Source organism: Falco naumanni, unplaced genomic scaffold, assembly GCF_017639655.2.
Source record: "Falco naumanni isolate bFalNau1 unplaced genomic scaffold, bFalNau1.pat scaffold_221_arrow_pat_ctg1, whole genome shotgun sequence".
Lineage (NCBI taxonomy): Eukaryota > Metazoa > Chordata > Aves > Falconiformes > Falconidae > Falco > Falco naumanni.
The window spans coordinates 1-16,570 of NW_024427398.1; the positions used below are offsets into that span (position 1 = coordinate 1).

The 16,570-nt window shown below is 46.8% G+C and overlaps 1 pseudogene; it reads left to right on the plus strand.

The window, feature by feature from the left end:
- The first annotated feature begins 1,940 nt into the window (after window positions 1-1,940).
- On the plus strand, window positions 1,941-5,860 carry LOC121082052 (annotated as a pseudogene).
- Window positions 5,861-16,570: the final 10,710 nt, after the last annotated feature.

The following is a 16,570-nucleotide window of genomic DNA, read 5'->3' on the forward strand; positions in this document are numbered from 1 at the left end:
TGTTTACCATTTTCATATGTCCCCATAATTGTTCATTGGAAAGTAACTACAATTTTTTACAGAAGGATTTAATTGGCTGTAAGTTATGGACATTTTCTAGGGCCTTTGCAACAGCCAGAACAGACGTGTTTCTGGAACATGGGACACTTGCATGGCTGTGGGTGTTTTTTGAATTTCTAGTCATTTACAGTTACAGATCCATTCTTTGAATGGTGCGGGACTGCCTGAATTGTGGCATACAGACAGAGGACGACTCAACCTAATTTGTTTTACATGCAGACTGTGCAAACTGTGCAAGTGCACCTAATTGTTGATAGGACTGTGCCAGTGTTTATGCGAGGCACATCAGCAGACGTGACCGCCTGAAAGCATGTTTTGTAATGGAACTGCTTGTATTTTGTGCTCAGCAACGTGTAACGTTGTCTGGGGAAACACTAGTGATTGCACTTGGTGAAGAGGCGCAGTGCTAGCCACAGAAGTGATTAAAAACATAGTCCTTTAAAGTTACAAAGACTAGAGAACGGAGAGGGCCTAACGCAGAGGAGCTAGTTCTTTCCTCTGAAAATGAAGGCCAGAGCTCATTTCCACGAGAAAGAAATTCTCTTCCCACTGGGAACGTCTTCCCTCGCTCACTTGCAAAAATTTAGTTGTGTTACATTAACATTTTGCGGCAGGGTGGTGGGTGGGGGGTGTGTGGTGGTGTGTGCAGAATTAGTTTGGGAAGCAGCCACCAAAAGACATTGGCCTCCCTCAGGGCTGTCCTTGGTTCTGTAAAGTCATGTTGAAAATTTACTCTAAAATGTGGAAATACTGTCCAAGCTTTTTGAGAAATTCAAAGATTTCAGAAATGCGGAGATAGCGTAACAAAGCAGCTCCGAACTGTACTACCCTAACCTCTTTAGTGCAGGCTGGCACAGGAGGCAATGTGTAGTAAGAACTTTTCTGCGTTGCTATGACCTATGTATTGAATGCCATAGAGTTGAATGTCGGCCTGTTTCCTAGGAATGTGTTGTGGTTTTGGGTGTGTTTTGTAAACATTTGGGTTCAGACAAATCAAGTCAAGTGTCTATAAAAGTTCTCCTGCAAATGTTACTGGAAAATGATTTCATAGAATGGAGCGATCTGGATTATGTTCCTGCGTATATGGAACAGCTGAGATGAAATCACATGTTGGAAACTAGTTGGTTTGCTTTTGTGAGTGTAATGCATGTAAAAAGAAAAAACATGAGCAAGTTGGTCTGTTAGGAGATAGGTGCTTGAAGTTCCAAATAATTTACAGTCACCCCCCTTCGACCCTGCTTGTAACTGGACTAGTGTGAGATAGAAACATTTGAAGAAGTACTGGGTCTAAAAAGAAAAACCATCTGGCTTCCATAGTTCGAAGATCTAGTTCTGCGTAAAGGTTTATATTACAATTTGCGTGTTTAAAAGGACAGTGCCAACTGGAAAAAAATTGTAGTTCAGTCACTTCCTATGAAGAAGCGAGTGCAGCGGGGGAGGGGAGGGGGTGGAACCGTGCGGTTTGGACTGCCTACAGCACATGATGGTCAGATGTCTGCTGAAAAGAATCTTTTCTCTTGCTGAGGGATTACAGAAAGCTTGACTCCATTTAATGCTTCTGGGTCTGAAGCTGAATTTCAGCAAGCACAAAACCAACTGCCACGACTCTGAGGTTGTGTGTCCTTTTGATGCTGCAGAATGTAAATAATGCTACTTGCACACATCTTTCTCGAGTTTAAATGTACCGTGGCTAGCTTCTTCAACTAGTCTGGAGCTTAAAGACCAGCTTCAAAATGCTGGCTGGTGTGCTTTTTTCTACACATAGCTTCAGTCCGCTTGGACAAAACTTGGATTGGCTTCACAAGTCTTTATGTAAGGTACAAAGAGAGCCTATTTGTAGGCCTAATGTGTGTGTCAAATAACCATTACCTGTTAAACAGACTGCCAACCTGGCTGAAGCCAATGCTTCCGAAGAGGATAAGATAAAGGCGATGATGATACAGTCCTGCCATGAATACGATCCATCCAAGTAAGTATCAAATGTGGTCTTCAAAAGGTTATGGAAAAAGTATGGAGATGGTTTCTTTAAGAAGAGAGACCACATGCATACCTTTTCCTTTTTTTCCCCAAACCTTCTAGTTACTTGAGGGAACCCTTGGATCTGCCTCCACCATCATCCAGTATGCTTTTGCTGTGGAAAACCTGGCCACTATGCCAAGAACTGCCCGGTAAATAGGGTAAGATTGGGGCAGGCCACTGGTGTTACCGAGCTTTTAGGGTTTTTACCTTGGCATTTATGTGACAAAGACATGAACACTCCCAGTAAGAATTGTTTCTCTGGGGGCTGAAATGTTACATGGCAATGTTTGCAAAGCCCTTCCAAATTCAAGGGAAACCCGGAATTCTAAATGTGAAACTTTTTTTTCTCTAGCTCACAGACATTAAAGGATGTCCATAGATCTTTCTCAGTGAAGTTTCATACATATTTGTATCTATTTCAATAGTACTGGAAATTTTTCCTGGTCTAATTCTTTCTAATGACAGTTCAAAGTTGTTTGGGTATTTCTCTCTAAAAACAAGAGGTTGTCTGTTGGACCCCGTCTATTGAGTATCTGTCAGTTTTACTACAGGAAGCCTCTGGCTGAATATTCATGCCATTTTAACATCAGTCCCTTGAATGTACATGCAGGGAGGGGATGAATTCAGGCCTTCCTATATATGATGTGAATGTAAGTTTCCATGGGGTCTGATTCGGGATAGCCCTGAATTAAGCTCTCACACGTTGCCCAAGGGCTTTTGGAGGGGAAACAGGTTTTGTGTCTCTGCTCTGAGCGGACGGTGAGCAAAGGGGCTATTTCACCTGAAGGGTTCCTGAAGTTAAGCCAAAGAATGACGACTGGGTTCAAAACTCTGCTCAAACCTGTGGTACGTCCTGGGCTATGTTCGTTGGGGGAAAGGCAGGAGTATGAGTCGAGGCAGCCATTATGTTAGGTAAAAGGGAGGGGATTAAAGGCTTTTGCTGCTTAAAATTATCTCTGAAACGTCATTTTAAGTGTGCGTCTGAAGAGGAGAGATGTCTGCATTTCTGTTCTCAACAGGACAAAAATGTGGAGCCTGTTCGCAGAATTAAAAGGAGCACCGGAATTCCAAGGAGTTTCCTGGATGGAGGTGAAGGATCCCAACACAAAAGGTGCCATGCTGACAAAGGCTGGGAAATACGGCAATACCAACTATTAATGCGTAAGTATGGAATTAATCGGACCGACCAAAATGCGAATGAGAGCAACCATGCGTAAATGTCTGAGTGGCAATGCAGCCGAGGTGGCCAGCCTCTAATTACGAGGGAGGAAGCACTACCGTCGTATCTTAACCTTAAAATCTGCAATACTTTCCCATATTGAAATAGAGTAGTCCTGCTGTTCATGCCCCGGGAAGCTGGCTGACCTTGGGTATGCTAAGAACCTGTATTTCTGCAAGGCATTTCAGTAGAGTTTCCAGTTGGCATCATTCTCTCTGAATGCTCGTTTTGCTTCTGGTTTACGTTTCAAAGGCTTCTTGCAAAATTTAAGAAATAGCCCTTGGACTGAGATTTCCTCCTCCTCTGACTTTTAGCAAATCTCATGTGTGAAACGGGCTGAAGAGTTCCTGTTGCTATAAACTAAGAAATTACTGCTGGTGTGCTGACAAGAGTGCTGTTGGAACAATGCACTCGGTAGCACTTCTCTTTTTCTGTCATGGGGTCTCCTGCTTGTAGAAGCTGTATGCACAGACTTCTTTCATTTACAAAATGAAATTACTTGGGGAGACGAACTTTATCCCTAATCCAGCAATTTGCATTTACCCTCTGGCAAAGGAAAGGTGGGGTTCCTTTCCCCTGCTCCTCTAGCTGTCAAGCAATTATTTTTCTAGTCTGAGCTAATTTTGTAGTTGATCCAACGGATGGGAGAGTTCTGCAGAAGGAAAAATGTTCCCCCCTCCTTCTTCTTCTGATAGTGTGGCCCCTAGAGAAGTGCATTTAGCGTAAATGCCTACGTTGTAGAAAGCCAATGTGGAGTGAGAAGAGACTTCCACCTATTACCTTCGTTTGATAAAATCCAAAGCTTGGAAGATTTCTTCCTTTCCCATCTTTCACTCTTTTCTTTTCTTCCCCCACCTCGCCCTCCAGGGAAGCTCTATGCTAGAGAGACAAAAGGAAAAGCCACCCCTTTTTTACCAGAGGAGCCCTCATCAACCTCCCGCAGACAGGCCCGTGTCCACAACGAGTTGTTATGTCCCCATTTGTAAAGATCCAGCGACGGATGCAGCGCTTATTCCCTGCTCGCGGAGCAAGTTACTCGTGACGAATGTACAAGTGAGTAATGTCATGTAAGGAAGTAAAACTCCCCTCCCGTGTCTTTTTAATCCAAAACCCACATCGCGATCTCTGAAAGCAGGAATAGGAGATCACCTGTGCTACGCAGTCTATTTTCATACTTCAGTACGCGCCGGAGTAGGAAAGGCCTCTTCTCCGTAATGGGGGGGGGGGGGGGGGGGGCGGTTGGAAAACAAAGGCCAAAGAGCTTTTTTCCCTGTCTGTGTATCTAGTCAAAATCTTCTTCACATGCGGAAGGTCGAGTATGAGAAGAAGTGCATAATTGTGCAGGTGATTACAGTATTAGATGTGGAATGCAAGTAGTTTGTCACACAGCTCTTTCTCTCATACACAAACTATAGAGCCAGCTCTGGGTGACTGACTCTGGTCCGCCACAAACAGGCAGTCGGGCATTTAATCTACAGTTCTTTGCCACAGGAGTTGGGTTTTAACCTTCAAAACTACGAACCGACTCACGGCTTTTTTGAGATGGTGCTTTGTTCCATTAGCCTTGATGTTGGTGGCTTCTTGCTGTACTCGGTAGTGGAAAAAAAAAATCCAAACATCAGGACACAGCCCGCTCTATGTCTTCAGCTGTTACAACAGGGAAATGTCAAAACTCTATAGCGATTTGCTGCGTACTGGGCATTTTTTACACTACTGACCATTTATAGCTTCATGCTCTCCATTCAAGACCGTATCCACGCATTAATCGTCTGTGTGTTCTTATAATCTGATGAGAACCCCAAAAGATTTCCCTACTTTGGCTGAAACCTATTTTGACGCTTCTAATTACACACAGGTATTAGAACAGCTTACTGGAGTCAGAGGAACATACTTGCCCGGCGTGGGTCATCAGACAGGTGTTCTCTCCTGACGCTTTAGTTGCCAACAACTTCCTGCGCCAGGTAACGTGGTGACTTTTTCATCAACTGTTTGTAAGGAAAGTCTGTTTGTAAAAAGCTGAAAGGGAGGAAATTTTTGACATCTCCTTAAAGAAGGATAAAACTGAATAAGGCTGCATTTACTTTTCAAATGCGTTGTCTGTTGTTACAGAAGCTGACAACTCTTTAGAGATAATCAGGCAAACTCAGGTCAAACTTTTGTCTAAACATGCTTGCCTGCCTCTCAGATTCGCTGTTAACACCGAAGTCCTTTAAATACAGATACTCTGAGCTACCAGTCCTTAATAGCAGTGTTTACTGTGATGTGTTCCTATCTCTGTGTGCTGCTTTTACTCTAGGCTTGATAGCATGTACAGGATTATACAAGTCATTTTACCCTGTGGAGGCTTTTCTTCATCTATTGTCATCATAATCTGACACTTGGATCTTTTTGTCAATGTTCTTCTGCCTCTAGGCTGTGAACAACTTCCACAGTGGAACCGGCTACACAACAGGGCTCCATAAGGAGACTCAGCAGCAGCAGCGACAGCCCGCCGTCACCGCCTGCACGACCACTTGTGACTGTGACACCTGCTGCTCAGGTGACTGCCACCAAACTTTCTAAATCTTCCTCTCTGTCAGTCAGCGGTCTGTTAAGTTTTATTTCAACATATGCTTTTGAAATACAGTATTTATTAGAGCTTATTTTCCAACTGTTTGCATTTATTCACAAGGGCTTTCCGGTCCCTGTAGCAAGACAACCGGCAGTACCATGTCTTCTGGGCCCCCAAGAGCAAAAAATACCCACACCTGGTGAGTGACCGTAACTTTAGAATTTCTTCTAAAAAAATTATCTTCAGATGAACTGAATGGGATTTATTTCTTTTTCCTCTCCCCACTCCAAAAGGTCATCCGATGAGAGCCAGTGCAGTTCGCTCAGCAGGTGGCAGACCAGGCTGGGGACTGTAAGTATTTCACAGAAATTCAGTCTATGACGACTTGTAACCTGTTAAACCAGGCTGTAACACCTACATTACTTCTACAGTAGCTGATTTATAATGAAATGCGTATGCACAGGTAGCTGTGGAGAATACAAGTGGCAATTCATTTTTAAGTGGCTCAGCTTGAGTTGGCTCTAACAAAGGGGATCTGTGCTTGCAGTAAAACGATTACAAATCAAACTCCAGTATGTGACCCAAAAGTAGACTCTGAAAAACAAACGCTTTTGGAGGAAACCGTAAGTATATATCAAAATTAAACATAATGACAGGACAAGGTGCAAAGCCACCCTTTCGAATTAGTGGCTGGATAGGGCTGAAGAAATTGATTTCCCAACTGAAGTCAGCCTCCAACATTTGATTTTTAATGACTTAGTGATGGAGCAAATTGTTGGAAGAGTCAGTGCTGGTTTTTTGTGACCATTTTGAATTTCTTTAGTCTAGTCATCTCAAATAGCCAAGCTGCTTTCTCTCCGTTGGAGAGAGAGGAATCTGTTTTTGCTGTTATTGCCATACCAGTTAGTGTGCATCGTGTTTATAAAATCTTAAAGATAAATCAAAAGAAAACGCAGCATCCGTCCCAGAGACACCTAAAATTCTCAGGTTCAGTAAGCAAGGAAAGAACAGTTCAGGGGCAAGACCAGGCCAAACAGATCATCACGAGGCAACAACCTAGGAAGTTTATGGGGAAGAATTGAAAGGAAGTTTGAGAGAAGCTTGGTTAATATCTGTGCAGTACTTTGAAGCTCGGAAGTGTGAAGTAGGAAGTGTATGGAGGAGTGGCAGAGGAGCCGTGGGCACCTGGCACCTGGGAGATGGGAGTCTCCTTTAAGCATGGGCAGCCTCTGCCCACAGTCACAAAGCTGAATGTAGGGGGAGAAGCCTGAGGCAACTGCTTGGGGTGAGGATGTGGAAGGCAAGTGGGAGGATCAAGAAATGAGGGTAGGCTCAAATGGACAGGAAGCTGCCAGAAAAATGCTCAGGTTGAGAACAAGAAGGGCTCGCCACCGTGCTCCCGCTTCATTCACATTCCTCTTTAAAATCAGGGCAGAGTGTGACAGTGACACGCGGGTTTGGGTTTCTCTGGAAGTTCAAATGGAGGACATCCACGTAGCACACGTACCCAGAGGACTCAGGCCCCAACACTGCCATCATCAACAGCAGCCTTTGTGCCTGTGCCTCCACCTCCCTTGCATCCTCCCCCACCCCAGGCGCTTCCTTTCCCGCTGGCGGTACCACCACCACCACTACCTCCTCAGTTTCCACCTGGTCAGCCTCCATCTGCTGGGTATACCCCCGCCCCGCTCCAGAATATCCCCCAGCTCCTGCAAACATGTCATCAGCCAACAGCACAGCCAGCGACTCATTCAAATACCCTCCCAGCGACACCAGCACTTTCTTTATAGGATCACAGGGTCATTTAGGTTTAGTTGGAAAAGACCTTTAAGATCGTTGAGTCCAGCAGTTAACCTAAACCTACAAAGTCCGCCATTACAGCAGGTCCCTAAGCGCCACCTCTACATTTCTTTTAATACACCCAGGGATGGTGACCCAACCGCTTCCTTGGGCAGCCTGTTCCAACGCTTGACAAACCTTTTGGTGAAGGAATTTTCCCAAATATCCCATCTCAAGCTCCTGTGGCGCAACTTGAGGCCACTTCCTTTCCTCCTGTCAATTGTTACCTGGGAAAAAAAGAGACCGACCCCCACCTCACTACAGCTGCCTCTCAGGTAGTTGCAGGGAGCAGTGAGGTCTCCCCTCAGCCTCCTTTTCCCCAGGTTAACCAACCCCAGTTCCCTCAGCTGCTCCTCACAGGACTTGTGCTCCAGAGCCTTCAGCAGCTTCGTTGCTCTTCTCTGGACACGCTGCAGCACCTCGGTGTCTTTCTTGTAGTGAGGGGCCCAAAACCGAACCCAGTGTTGGAGGTGCAGCCTCACCAGGGCTGAGTACAGAGGGACAATCCCTTCCCTGGTCCTGCTGGCCACCGTCTTTCAGGCAGAAGCCAGGATGCTGTTGGCCTCCCTTGTCTAGGGAGGAGTTTTACGGGAACAACGGAGACTTCAAAAGGAGTAAGTGTTTGGCTCCAGGAAGTTGCACGGGTTTGCGCTTTGGTATTTCGTTAGCACCTTGGACTGCAGTTACACTAAAGCGCATCTGGCAGAAGCAAAAATGGCATCGTGTTTTATCCAACAGACCTTTTCATTGCAGATGGTAAATGTGCAAAACTCAAGCAAGACAAATGGAATTGTAGAACTTTCCCTAAATCCTGGGGGAATTCTAAACTCGTTTTGCTTGACTAGGATGTTCATGTTTGGCATTACATGCAGTAGACATTTTCTCATCTTGGCCGTGTTTTGTATTTTGGTGTCTGTTTGGAATAAATATCCAACTATAATTGTAATAATGGTCAAACTGATTTTAACAGGGAAAAGAAAAAGCCCAGACCCGAAGTGTTCACAAACACTTCTTCTATGGAATTGGTGGCACGTGAGGAGTTTCAGGAGGAGCGCAGGCATTCATTTCCCAGGTAATTGCGTTGCATGTCCCTGATGGAGAAGCAGATTGTCTAGAAGAATCAGGAGGAGTTCCAGTCCACCTCTCTATCCTGAGGTGGGTTGGATAGTTCAAGGGACGAGCAGTGATGGGAGCTCCACATGTAGGTCCCTAGCTCAAAGATGGCAGGGATTACAGGCGACTGATAGTTATAACTGGGCAGCAGTTGAGAAGGAACGGGTGTCTCTTTGCCAGAGCTTCTCTGTAGTGACATCCTTCGCCTCCTGACAGCCCTGAGGAGGCTAGAAACTGGACAGGTGTGGATTCCTGCACCTCCGTGCTCTGGCTGTAACTGTTACCTCAAAGCACTTTGGAGGAGATACGTGAGAGGAATTGCCTTTGTTGCCTCTGTCATCTAATCTCGCACAGACAGATTGCAACCTGGACTGCAAACTGGTGCCTTTTGCTCAGTTTCTGCTGACATCCTTAAATTTTTCTTACAAATTAAAAGATCAGACTTGCGTAAGGAAATCTTAAGTTGGAGGAGGAATGAACGTACGTGGAATAACATGTGAAGAAAAATCTAAAGATAGCTGCTGTCTTCTGTCCTTAAAAAGCCCTTGGGCAGGAATCTGAAGAGCTCTCTGTAGTAATGCTGTCAGTATCTTTCCCAGAGTAGTGGCATTCCGTCAGCTTACTGGAGACTGAGTTTAGAAGCTTTTAGCTAGGATTTTTCTTGAAATGCAGTCACTGGCCTTGGTTGGAGCTAGAGGTATGTGCAGAATTTGGCTACCACTGGCTAGAAGTGGGGCATTTTGCATCCTGTACAAATTGCCAAATACGTAGTGAAGTTAAATAGACTAAGCTGGCATTTTCAAATGGAGCTTTACTGCCTCCAGGCTAAACCCTGCTTTCCTGACAGTTGATACTGCGCTGTAGCCATTAAGACTCACTTGGTTTGCATCTTACGGCAACAAGAGTGATTTGCGCTGCAGGTGGATGCTGGGTAGCGAGACATCTGCATGTCCATGTACCAGCAGAGACCAGTAGACACCCCTGAAATCCATCCATAGCTAGGGTAGTCCATGCGATAGAAGTGAGTGGGAACAGACTTACCCTTCCTGCGTGTTTTTACACTACCACAGCAGCAGCTGTTCTGGCTCGTAAGCAGAAACCTTTACATGCCGCCGTGCTCTTCGGTTTGCAGCAGCGGTATATCAGCAGCTGAAAGAAGCTTTGACATAAGCGTATGGAGAGGAAAAAAACCCCAACCCAAACAAATTTGGGAGAAAAAAGAAAACGGTGTGAGTGATTGTTTTGAATTAACTTCATTCATTTCCTTTGTGTTGCGTTTTGTTTTTTAAGGTCCAGGTCTCCCTGTGCCACTTCCTCTCGCTCTAGAAGTTCGCATACCTACTGCAAGTCAAGATCAGGTCCTTCCCACCCTCGCTGCTGCTCTCAATCATCTAATCGTGACCCCTCTCATTCCTACCCACGATCACCACCATATCCAAGAAGAGGCAGAGAGAAGAGTCGGGGCTGTCATTCTAGCTCAAGGTCACGTGGTTATCCCCGCTCAAGGTCAAGGTCGCATGGCTCTCCCCGCTCATGCTAGTGGACTCACCCTTTCTCTCGTCTTCCCTTAACTGAACATTTTTGGAATAAATACTGCGGATACAGAATTTAAATAAAAGCTATTTTATGAAGCATTACAAAAGATGCCAGTGTGCACCTCGCCCGTTACGACTGGACTGCGCCCTTTTTACCTCTTGGCACTGGTTCTACCAGAGGAAGCCCCGTCAGACAGTGAATAAAAGCCAGTTACAAAAGGAACCATCATTAATACCATGGAGGAGTACAACAAGGACAACACTGCGACACCCTGAGATGTCCCCTCCCTGCGCTGTCCCTGCGGTGCGGGCAGCCACCCCCGGCAGCCCCTCAGCCATGGCCACGGTCACACAGAACCTCACTGGGGAGCTCATCCGCATCGTCCAGGGCACCCTCATAGTGACCAGGCAGTACCAAAAGTTTCTGCAAGTAATGATGGCCAAGTGGCAAGAGGTGGTCTGTAGTGGGACACACACCACGCACACCACCACCCCACAGCTGTCTCCCTCCCCCCCGCCAGGAAAGAGGAGCAGCAGGAAAGAGGAGCAGCTCTATCCAGGGCTGCTGGAGCCCAGAGGGTTTCCCCAGGGCCTTAGAGTGGAGCTGCTGGGGACAGATGCGCACATGGAGAAGATGGCAGATGGGGACAAAGACCAAGGGGAGGACATGGGGCCAAGCAGAAGCAGCCCTGTGCAGGTGGGCAGAAGGAGCCCAATGGGGATGAGGAAGAGGAGCCCCATGACTCCAGACAGAATCAGCTCCATGGGCCTGGGCAGCACCATCCACGTGGGGCCGGGCAGGAGCACCCCAGCAGACCCCAGTCTGCAGCATAATGTAACTTCACTTAAAATCTGGCCTTGGTAGGCAGATCCTACCCTGATAAACATTTAAAACAAACAAAAAAAAAAAAATCAAATCTGTGACAAGGTATAGGTGGAGCACCTGAACTGGTGCAAGGCAGCAATTCTCTCACTGATATCCACACATTGCAGAACTGTTGCCATCACGACCTTGAAATAGTGAGCCATTAACGTTAACTACTAGCAGCTTGTGAACCTCACAGTCAAGGCAGAAAATAATTTCCCACTGCCACCTTTTTTTAATTTTCTTTTCTGTTTTAAAGTTTCTGATTTGATACTTTCTGATGTATTTGAAACCTGTGTCATATCCTGCATAGTTTGTGACAAGTGTGTGGCAGATGGGACTTGTCTGCTTGGAGAGGTAGTGAGATGGAGAGTGGAGAATGGTTTTATGGCACAAGTGTAGAAGTATAAAAAGGGATTAAGAGGCTTGTGTACCTTGCTGCCAGTTCAGTGGCATGAGAATTCCTGTAATGACAAATTCCTTCTGGCTCTGAAGGAATGAACGTGCCAGCCTGCTGAGTTCCCAACCAGAGCAACACTAGCAACGGATGTCGTTCCCAAATGGTGAGGTGGTTGTAAGCTTCATCAGTAGTAGAAGCTGTGGAGAAAGTCACGAATCACCTGCCGTTCTGCAAGTCAAGTGCTTGGCTCTTTTGTCACTAGTGTTGATTTAAGGGTGCATTGCTTATAAATAGCACTTGACCTTTGTAATTCTTCATACTGCTAAGTTCTGGGTGCCATCAGAGAACCACTGTGCTGTGAAGGCCCTGTAAACATACGGCGACGTTTGTGTTTATCCATTTTGCCTTCCCTTAGATGATGTTATTTTGTCATTTGAAACCTTAGTGGCAGGATTTGGGGCTTTATCCTGATCAGGCGTCTAAGGGCCAGCTCTCGGCTGCAGCTGCAGCATAAGTATTCAGGTGGTTTGAGCACCAAATGAAACTTCCACTTGGCTGTCATTTTGGCTTTTCCCTTCCTCTTAATTTTTATATTTTAATTAAGAGTATTTGGCTTCCTTACAGAAAAAAACCCCAGTGCTATCCTTGTCCTGTTACGATAAGGCCCTAATCTGGAGGGCAGAAAGCTGAGACCACCAGGAAGATGTTGAGAGGAAGGGGAAGAATGTTAGAGCCATGAGTTGGGTGTTCTGAGATCTGAGGAGATGGAAAAGGTGCCTCCCAGGTAGCTAAAGGGAAGCACAGGAGAGCAGCTGGGAGCCAGAGGTGTGGTGTGGGCATAGGGAAGTGCTACGCTGTGGTGTGTTAGGCAAATTACTTTCAGGAACTTTCACATTTGTTGTCATTTCCCAGGCTCCTGAGGTGCAGGAATGCTGGAGGCAAGAAGCTGCCAGCATCAACTACGTGGAGAACAAACAATTCTATCTCCATTTCACTTTCCTCACTTCTGTGTAGCGGTGGCAGGGCAGTACAGACCCTGACCCGGACCCTGACCCTGTGAGTACGCAGGCAGCTTGTGTGGCCAGTGCCGGTGTGGTTCTGGCACAGAGGATCAAGCTCTTCATGCTTCAGAGCTGTCAGGCTGACACTCTTCAGCACTCAATGAAGCTCTAAATTACAGCTAAAGGAAGACAGAAGTTTTGCTTCAGAGCTTGATAATGTCATACTGCTCCATCCTTTTGCTTGTTCAGTGGCTACAGAAGGGAACCACTGCCTTGGTAGGAGCATCCATTGAGTTCTACATGTGTGATATTAGAGGATCATTGTGTCTGTTTATGCATGAGACCATTCCAGTAGGTGATTTGAAGATGTTCACGTGTGGTACATAAAACCTTTGCCAGTAAAACAGTAAATCCACGCAGTGGGGTCTAAAGCACACAGATCCAGTGCGATCCTCCAAAGAGCTTTGAAAGTGTCTCCCCAAGGGTACAGACCTGGCTGTTGGTGATTCTGTTGAACTGCCTTTTATAGCAGGTTGCTTGGAGAAGTTGCTATGTCAGAAGTCGTCTTCTGGGGGCCGAATGCTGCAAATGGTAGAATGTTTAAGGAAGCAAATGAATAACCTTCAGACTTGATTTTATTCTTTTAACAGACTGTACACAAATGGGAGGCCTGAGCAGGCTGCCTTTAGCAGGGGAACGTGACCTGACTGCACAGGAGGCAAGGAACTCTCTTCTCTCGCTGACCATGAGCCCTCAGTTTCAAGGCAGATGTGAAGAGGAATATTTGACCCGTGGGAAATGCAACTTCAGATACGTAACCCAGGTGGGACTGCCATGTGAGCCCTGTGATAGGAGCCGTGTATCCCAACCGTGAACGTAGAGGTTGGGCCCAGTTTTTAGCTTGGTTCAATATGAACTCTGCTGACTGATTCTGTGATCAAGAGCAGGCAAGTCTGCCCCCTGAGAGGATGTTGTCGTGGGTGGAAGGGTTGAAGTGCAATGACTGCGTCAACAAACAGGTGGTTTGAAAAGTCTTTTGGGCAAGGATCTGGTACGCTGGTGTAATGCCTTTTCCCTTTACAAAGGTGTCCAGTAAACACAAGTGTTCCTGCATGTGTCCAGTAGTGCAGAGACCTCTGTACTTTCTTTGGACTGATTGTTGTGTAAGATCTGGGGGTTTTGGGACAGTTCTGAAAATTGTTCAAAAGGTGTCTTGAATGTTAGGTGAAATGGGTCATCACTTCCATAAGCCTCTAGCCTGTAAAGAAGAGCCGTGGATGTAAGGAGATTTTCTTCTTTTCTCTTTTTATTGTTACTGGGAGGAAAGGCGGTGATTAACTATTGACCTGTGATACCCCCAGGTGCAGACTGTGCAGTGCATTTGAGGTGGATCACTCCTGTACTGCCAAGACTGAGCCCAGACTCCTCGATGCTTTGCACACTGGCACTGGAAGTCCTTGTGCAGCTGTGGGTACTGGCTTTCTGTGCTGCAGTGTGAAAAACACAAAACACTGGGGTTAAGGTTTGCAGAGAAGTGGGAAAAAGTTGATTATTTTGTGCTAGGAGGAGAATGTCCTGTAGTTTTCAAACTTTGCACCTCTCCACTTGGAATTTAAAAGCTGCTTTTAACTCGGCTGCTATGTTTCAGTGGGCGGGAAGGTGTCTGGTTGTCACAGATGATGCGTCCCATCAAGAAGGATCTTTCCCTTCTGAGTTGAACTTTCTTTGCTTGACGTGGAAAGTGCCTTAAGCTGAACAATTTCAATGGCAGTGAAGGAGTTACATCGACATGGGGATTTAGCAACAAACCCAAAGGTATGTCGTCTTACATTTCAGTATATGATTTTTTAAAATCAGGATTTGCTGGGTTTTGAGCAGGAGACCCATTTTGCATGTGCCTACATAAACCCCATTTTCATGGATAGATGGCATGCAGTATGTTTTGTGATGTGATACTTAATTACGTATAAGCTGTTCTATGCTGTGCTCTTCTGGGATTGTCGTAGTCCTTTGAAACGCAGCCCTGTGCATCAAGGGGGCAAGCTGTGTCACCTGCTTTCCCCCACAACATAGAGCAATGTAACTGTCATAAATACAGGCTGAGCAAAACTAGTTGAGAGATTTGTGGGCTACTGTTAACATCACAGTGGGCCAGGAATTAGCCCATGCTTACTAATAAGTTCCTGTATTTTAATTATCCTACGCCACCTGAGAGGCAGGACAGTGTCAGGGCACTTTCCCAGGGAATAAAACTGGACATGTCTGCTTCTCTCCGAGGGTCCCCTATGTACAAAGCATCCTTCAGCACAATCTGGGTGCTTGGTGTTCTCAAAAGGACCCAAAGGGATGAAGTTCACTCCTGCTGCCTGCGTGACAGCAGGAATTATGTCTGCAGCTGTGCTTCTGCGCACTTCGAAACTGCCTCCGTTTCTTTGCTTAGCCAACCAGAGAAAAAAGCCAAAAAACCCTAAGCTGAGTTGGCAACAGTGTCTTGCTGTCCTCTCTGAAGGAAGTAATTTGCCATCATCTCGCAGCTTGTCAAACGTGCACCAAGTGTGAAGAAGAACATGACGTGCACTGTCCTAAGCTCTCAGCAGGTCAGGTTTTGCTGTCCTCTGGAAACTGTCTAGCTCTTCGGTTTTTCTCCACGAAGGACACATTGTTTGGAGTAGTGATGAGGTGGCCCCCCAGATGCCCCAGCTTTGTTTCTAAGTGCTATTAAAGTATTTTGCCTCCTGAAGAGACTGTGTTCCTCATGAGGAACGGTTACTTCTCAATAAAGTGACCCCCTTTCCGTCTAAAGGGATGGGGCTTGAGACTGTGGAGGTGGAGGTGCCTGGTGAGGGAGGCAGTCAGGCAGGGCCAGTCTGGGGTGCGCAGCTGCGCAGGGCAGTGACGGCACCCGTGTGCCTGGCGAACGCTTCTCTCGCGGTGTCGCAGGGAGAAGGTGTGAGGGTGCTGGGAGAGAGCCGGCGCCCCTGGGAATGACGGCAGCTAAAGGTGAGGGCTGGCTGCGTGGGCAGCAAAGGGTGAGCCAGCCACTCCCTTTGCAAATGCAGTGGAGAGGGAGGGAGCCCCTCCATCAGCGCAGCAACTCTGCTGGGGCAGGGCCGGAGGCACCGGCGCCCAGGGCAGGGCTGGCAGGGGGTCTGAGAGAGCCACTCCGCCACCCCCTTGCTTACTGACCCTGTGGGGAAATCACTTTGGGGGCAGCGATTAAAAAGTGCGTGCAAAGTTTTTAGGTCCAATTGGAACACTGAGAAGGGGTTCGGGGCCTTTCTCAGAGCGCCGCACGTTGCATGGTCATGTGTCATACACAGGGTTGGTGACTGGTTTCTCGCTTCTAATGCAAACGCGTACGCATCCTCAGTAGCACTGCTGAAGTGTTTTACGGACTACGCATGCTCCCCAAGTGGGATTTTGGCCTCTTTGGGGCAGAACTATTTCAGTTAGAGGTCCCCATCTCCCACTGCCACCATTATCTTTGTCCTATTTTAAACTCATTTCCTGTTGATGTCAGCGGATCCCAAGACCCGATCAGCTTGTGTTCTCTTGCAGCCAGAACTTTCCTCATTGGAAGTCTTCTTCCTGCGCAACTTAGATAACGGTGCTCTTTTCACTACCTGCTCTTTGTTTCTCACCCCTGCCAAGGCTGCCTCCCTTGATGAGAAGTCCCTTCATTTGTAAATACTTTAGAGAGTGGGTCAGCTCGGTGGAGGTGTCACCTCGACAGAGGGGAAGGTGGAGCCAGAGGGGAAGGTGGAGCATCAGGTCTCTGCATGTGGCAGGGGCTGCATTAACCCTCATCTCCCGCTGCGTGAATGACTGCAGGCAGAGGCACTGTGCAAGGAACATCAAACCTTTAATGAATTAAGACAGACAGATCTGGTAGAGGGCCGGGGCTGGAGTGGGCAGGTGCAGGTCACACGTCAGAGGGATCTGTGCTCCACACCTTCTCTATCAATATA